We start from the raw sequence: 7,180 nt of genomic DNA, 5'->3' as shown, positions 1-7,180 counted from the left end.
TTCAATGTGTGATACTTCATTACCATCATTATAATTTGTGATTCTCAGAGTATTCCCGATAGAAACTCTTTCAAGCTGGCTTTTGTCTTATGATATATCCTCTTACTCTCAGCATAGCAACAAGATATTCTGCGATTATTTTACCTTGCATTGTTTACACTTCAGTCCTGGAATCTGCCATTTCTCCTGTAATCCTTCCCCAACCCCTTTTCTGCTGAAAGGCATTTAGTAAGCAAATATGAGCACTGGATATGTGCATTGCTATGGAGATATCACTGCTTCGAGGCCCTTTCAGGGATCAGAGCTGGGAAAGTCATGTGTTCATGTTGATATTTTCGAGTCCAAAAGCAAAGTGATGGCATTTGGAGATGGGGCCTTTAGGAGGTAATTAGGTTTAGATGAAGTCATGATCTTGGGGATCATGATCTTGGGGATCTCGAAGTCATGATGGGATTAGTGTCCTTACAAGAAGAGAAAGAGACCAGAGCTTGCTTCCTCCCATTCATGTGAGGACAGAGTGAGAAAGCAGCCATCCCCAAGCCAGGGTGAGGGCTCTCACCAGAACCCGACTCTGCTGGGTTATAATCTCAGACTTCCATCCTTGAGAACTTCAAGAAAATGAATTTCTGTTGTTTAAGCCACCCAGTTCATGATATTTTTCCATGGCAGCCTGAGCAAATTAAAACAAGGACCTTCTGCATAATTACCAGGCTCCTTATCTTATGTTAAAGAATCATGTTGCATGTTATATATTCCCAGTAATAAATATGTGCTTCCTTTTTCCTGTCCCTAATAATGTACATAAGAATCATGTCTCTTAGTACTTGTTTCAAAAATATCTGTAATAGTTATAAAATAAATAAGCTACAAGTGTGTATTGTACAACACAGGGAATATAGCCAGTATTTTGTTGTAACTATAAATGGAATATAAGCTTTAAAAATCGTGAATCACTATGCTGTACATGTGAAACTCATGAAGTTTACTCATAAAGTACATCAACTATACTTTAATTTAAAGATATCTGTAATGGTTTGGATTATTGTTCAGAAGATATTGACTCTCTTCTGCTCTTCCTTTGGGTGGAATGTACTTCCTGTCTCAGTATGTATTGGATTTGGCCGTGAGCTTTTTTGGCCTCATGGTGGGCTGAATGTATCCCTTGACTCTGGGTATGGCCTTGTGACTTGCTATGACCAATGGATTATAACAGTCATGATGCAAGCAAAATTTGGAATGTGGTTTCACAGTGGGGCTTCATCTTGTTTTTCCACCACTGCTATGAGAAGAGCACCCCTGGCTAGTTGCTCCCCCTTCATCCCAGGCCTCTGAATGAAAACATATTAAGTGCAAGAGACATCAATAAGCCGTGAGGAACCAACCTATTTGGAATCACAGCTTAAAATAAATTCTCAAGTGTATGAGAAATAAATGCCTGCTTTCATATGCCATCAAGATTTTGTGTTTGTATACGTAGCAATACTCCCTGATAATATATCCTTTTATTTTAATTAATTATTTAATTAATTTATTTATTTTCTGCAGTGTTGTGTCTTCGTTGCTTCATGTGGGCTTTCTCTATGCAGCGAGAGGGGTCTACTCTTCGTTGTGGTGCAGGGGCTTCTCATTGCTGTGGTTTTTCTTGTTGCAGAGCACAGGCTCCAGGCACACGGGCTTCAGTAGTTGTGGCACACAGGCTCAGCAGCTGTGGCTCACGGGCTCTAGAGTGCCGGCTCAGTCGTTGTGGTGCACAGGCTCAGTTACTCCGCGGCATGTGGGATCTTCCTGGACCAGGGATTGAACCCATGTCCCTTGCATTGGCAGGCGGATTCTTAACCACTGCACCACCAGGGAAGTCCCTATCCTTTTATTTTGAAGCAATTTAACTTGTTTATAGGTATCAGTGTTGAAAGCTTGATATGATGAAATACGTAATCTATTACCTTTCAAGATAAACTGATATTCACCTATTATTTCAAGCTTTAAATAATGACTTAGATATGGTACTTATAAAAAGTAATAAACAGAAACCTAAATTAGAGTGGGTAGACCAGCAGGGGGCTCTCTCACACCCTGTGATGATATCAGAGCCCAGCAGGAAGGAAAAAGACTCCTCTTCTTTCCTGGCAAGGACTCAGCCAATGAAAAGCCACAGACTCTTTGTTTACTCCAGCCCTCCCCCCTTCCTTTCCCCTCTATAAAAGCCTTCTCTTCTCTATTCTTGCTGGGGCTCGCATGTGGCTCACCATCGTTACAGGCCCCGAATTATAATTCTCTGTGGATCCTGAATAAACCCATCTCTGCTGGAGAAATATCTGGCAGTCTCTTTGTTTCAGGTCAACATACTTAACATTTCTTTAAAATCTATTTTATTTCACTATTAGGAGGAATGCTTAAAAAGCAAATTGCCATAGGAGAATTATATATAGTACTATTAATTTCTCATTCATACTAAGTGTACATGTCAGTGAGGTAGGAAAGCCTACTGGAGGGGGAAAGCATAGAGTTTGAGTTCCTTATTCATACCAAGAAATATACATGTCACTTTAATGAAGAGTCAGCTTTCTATGGAGTATTGTAACCATGATACTGGTTGAAATCTGTTTGAATTCATATATAGTTCTTTGCAAAGTGTCTTTATCTTTGTGTTTGTTTTAGAATACATCTGCAAAAATCTGAAAAATAAACTTACTTTAGAAGGTGAATTTGTTAAAAATAATTCTCTCACCAACTTGTTTTTCCCATCATGAATATATTTTCTTGTCAGTCACTTTGTTAATGTTGCATTCCCACTTTTATACCTGTCCACTCTTTTGAGACAATTGTATGCACTGTACGTTATAGGCAAAACTATTCATAGAAAGGAAGACTAGATAGTTTAAAGATCTATATTTGAAATATCTTTGTGACCAATGTATGGGGAAATATTAAACAATCTTCAGAAGCACACATTATAAGTGAAAATTTTAGACCATTGGAATTACGTAAAAATTGAGGATTTCTGTGACATGAAAGAGACCACAGATCACAGAATGGGGAGAAGACATTGTTATAACAAAACATAACGTTATTGTTATAAACAACATAACATTGTGTTGTATATCTTTTTTTTAATTTTTAAATTTAATTTTATTTTTTTATACAGCAGGTTCTTATTAGTCATCAATTTTATACACATCAGTGTATACATGTCAATCCCAATCGCCCAATTCATCACACCGCCACAACCACCACCCCGCTTCTTTCCCCCCTTGGTGTCCATACGTTTGTTCTCTACACATGTGTCTCAATTTCTGCCATGCAACACGTGCACCTGTACCATTTTTCTAGGTTCAACATATATGCATTAATATATGATATTTGTTTTTCTCTTTCTGACTTACTTCACTCTGTATGACAGCCTCTAGGTCCATCCACATCTCAACAAATGACCCAATTTCATTTCTTTTCATGGCTGAGTAAAATTCCATTGTATATATGTACCACAACTTCTTTATCCATTTGTCTGTTGATGGGCAGTTAAGTTGCTTCCATGAGCTGGCTATTGCAAATAGTGCTGCAATGAACATTGGGGTGCATGTGTCTTTTTGAATTGGGTTTTCTCTGGGTATATGCCCAGTAGTGGGATTGCTGGATCATATGGTAGTTCTATTTTTAGTTTTTTAAGGAACTTCCATACTGTTCTCCATAGTGGCTGTATCAATTTACATTCCCACCAACAGTGCAAGAGGGGTCCCTTTTCTCCACACCCTCTCCAGTATTTGTAGTTTGTAGATTTTCTGATGATGCCCATTCTAACTGGTGTGATGTGACACCTCATTGTAATTTTGATTTGCATTTCTCTAATAATTAATGATGTTGAGCAGCTTTTCATGTGCTTCTTGGCCATCTGTATGTCTTCTTTGGAGAAATGCCTATTTAGGTCTTCTGCCAATTTTGGATTTTTTTTTTTTTTTAATATTGAGCTGCATGAGTTGTTTATATATTTTGGAGATTAATCCTTTGATTTGGTTGATTTGGTTGCAAATATTTTCTCACTTTCTGAGGGTTGTATTTTTGTCTTGTTTATGGTTTCCTTTGCTGTGCAAAACTTTTAAGTTTCATTAGGTCCCATTTTTTTATTTTTGTTTTTATTTCCATTACTCTAGGAGGTGGATCAAAAAAGATCTTTCTGTGATTTATGTCAAACAGTTTTCTTCCTATGTTTTCCTCTAAGAGTTTTATAGTGTCTGGTCTTACATTTAGGTCTCTAATCCATTTTGAGTTTATTTTTGTGTATGGTGTTGGGGAGTATTCTAATATCATTCTTTTACATGTAGCTGTCCAGTTTTCCCAGCACCACTTATTGAAGACACTGTCTTTTCTCCATTGTATATCCTTGCCTGCTTTGTCATAGATTAGTTGACCATAGGTGTGTGGGTTTATCTCTGGGCTTTCTATCCTCTTCCATTGATTTATATTTTCGTTTTTGTGCCACTACAATACTGTCTTGATTACTGTAGCTTTGTAGTATAGTCTGAAGTCAGGGAGTCTGATTCCTCGAGCTCCGTTTTTTTCCCTCAAGACTCCTTTGGCTATTCGGGGTCTTTTGTGTTTCCATACAAATTTTAAGATTTATTGCTCTAGTTCTGTGAAAAATGCCATTGGTAATTTGATAGGGATTGCATTGAATCTGTAGATTGCTTTGGGTAGTACAGTCATTTTCACAATATTGATTCTTCCAATCCAAGAACATGGTATATCTCTCCATCTATTTGTATCATCTTTAATTTCTTTCATCAGTGTCTTATAGTTTTCTGCATACAGGTCTTTTGTCTCCCTAGGTAGGCTTATTCCTAGGTATTTTATTCTTTTTGTTGCAGTGCTAAATGGGAGTGTTTCCTTAATTTAACTTGCAGATTTTTCATCATTAGTGTATAGGAATGCAAAAGATTTCTGTGCATTAATTTTGTATCCTGCAACTTTACCAAATTCATTGAATAGCTCTAGTAGTTTTCTGGTATCATGTCATCTGCAAACAGACACATTATTATTTCTTCTTTTCCAATTTGCATTCCTTTTATTTCTTTTTCTTCTCTGATTGCAGTGGCTAGGACTTCTAAAACTTTGTTGAATAATAGTGGTGAGAGTGGACCTCCTTTTCTTATTCCTGATGTTAGAGGAAATTGTTTCAGTTTTTCACCATTGAGAATGATGTTTGCTGTGGGTTTCTTGTATATGGCCTTTATTATGTTGAGGTAGGTTCCCTCTATGCCCACATTCTGGAGAGTTTTTGTCATAATATGGTGTTGAATTTTGTCAAAAGCTTTTTCTGCATCTACTGAGATGATCATATGGTTTTTATTCTTCAATTTGTTAATATGGTATATCACATTGATTGATTTGCATTATTGGAAAATCCTTGCATCCTGGAGATAAATCCCCCTTGATCATGGTGTATGATCCTTTTAATGTGTTGTTGAATTCTGTTTACTAGTATTTTGTTGAGGATTTTTGCATCTATATTCATGAGTGATATTGGCCTGTAATTTTCTTTTTTTGTAGTATCTTTGTCTGGTTTTGGTATCAGGGTGATGGTGGCCTCATAGAATGAGTTTGGGAATGCTCCTTCCTCTGCAATTTTTTGGAAGAGTTTGAGAAGGATGGGTGTTAGCTTTTCTCTAAATGTTTTACAGGATTCACCTCTGAAGCCACCTCGTCCTGGACTTCTGTTTGTTGAAAGATTTTTTTTTTTTTACATCTTTATTGGAGTATAATTGCTTTACAATGGTGTGTTAGTTTCTACTTTATAACAAAGTGAATCAGTTATACATATACATACGTTCCCATATCTCTTCCCTCTTCATCTCCCTCCCTCCCACCCCTCCAGGCGGTCACAAAGCACGGAGCTGATCTCCCTGTGCTATGCGGCTGCTTCCCACTAGCTATCTACCTTACGTTTGGTAGTGTATATATGTCCATGCCTCTCTCTCGCTTTGTCCCAACTTACCCTTCCCCCCTCCATATCCTCAAGTCCATTCTCTAGTAGGTCTGTGTCTTTATTCCCGTCTTACCCCTAGGTTCTTCATGACCTTTTCTTTTTTCTTAGAATTCATATATATGTGTTAGTGTATGGTATTTTGTTTCTCTTTCTGACTTACTTCACTCTGTATGACAGACTGTAGGTCCATCCACCTCACTACAAATATCTCAATTTTGTTTCTTTTTATGGCTGAGTAATATTTAACTGTATATATGTGACATATCTTCTTTATCTATTCATCTGTCGATGCACCCTTAGGTTGCCTCCATGTCCTGGCTATTGTAAATAAGGCTGCAATGAACATTGTGGTACATGACTCTTTCTGAATTATGTTTTTCTCAGGGTATATGTCCAGTAATGGGATTGCTGGGTCATATGGTAGTTCTATTTTTAGTTTTTTAACGAACCTCCATACTGTTCTCCATAGTGGCTGTAACAATTTACATTCCCATCAACAGTGCAAGAGTGTTCCCTTTTCTCCACACCCTCACCAGCATTTATTGTTTCTAGATTTTTTGATGATGGCCATTCTGACGGGTGTGAGATGATATCTCATTGTAGTTTTGATTTGCATTTCTCTAATGATTAATGATGTTGAGCATTCTTTCATGTGTTTGTTGGCAATCTGTATATCTTCTTTGGAGAAATCTCTATTTAGGCCTTCTGCCCATTTTTGGATGGTGTTGATTCTTTTTCTGTTATTGAGATGCATGAGCTGCTTGTAAATTTTGGAGATTAATCCTTTGTCAGTTGCTTCATTTGCAAATATTTTCTCCCATTCTGAGGGTTGTCTTTTGGTCTTGCTTATGGTTTCCTTTACTGTGCAAAAGCTGTTAAGTTTCATTAGGTCGCATTTGTTTATTTTTATTTTTATTTCCATTTCTCTCGGAGGTTAGTCAAAAAGGATCTTGCTGTGATTTTTGTCATAGAGTGTTCTGCCTATGTTTTCCTCTAAGAGTTTGATAGTGTCTGGCCTTACATTTAGGTCTTTAATCCATTTTGAGTTTATTTTTGTGTATGGTGTTAGGGATTGTTCTAATTTCATTCTTTTACATGTAGCTGTCAGGTTTTCCCAGCATCACTTATTGAAGAGGCTGTCTTTTCTCCACTATATATTCTGCCTCCTTTATCAAATATATGGTGACCATAGAGAAGTGG

This window comes from Stenella coeruleoalba, assembly GCF_951394435.1.
Source record: "Stenella coeruleoalba genome assembly, chromosome: 12".
NCBI classification, from domain to species: Eukaryota; Metazoa; Chordata; class Mammalia; order Artiodactyla; family Delphinidae; genus Stenella; species Stenella coeruleoalba.
Note: the sequence above shows the minus strand (reverse complement) of the source record.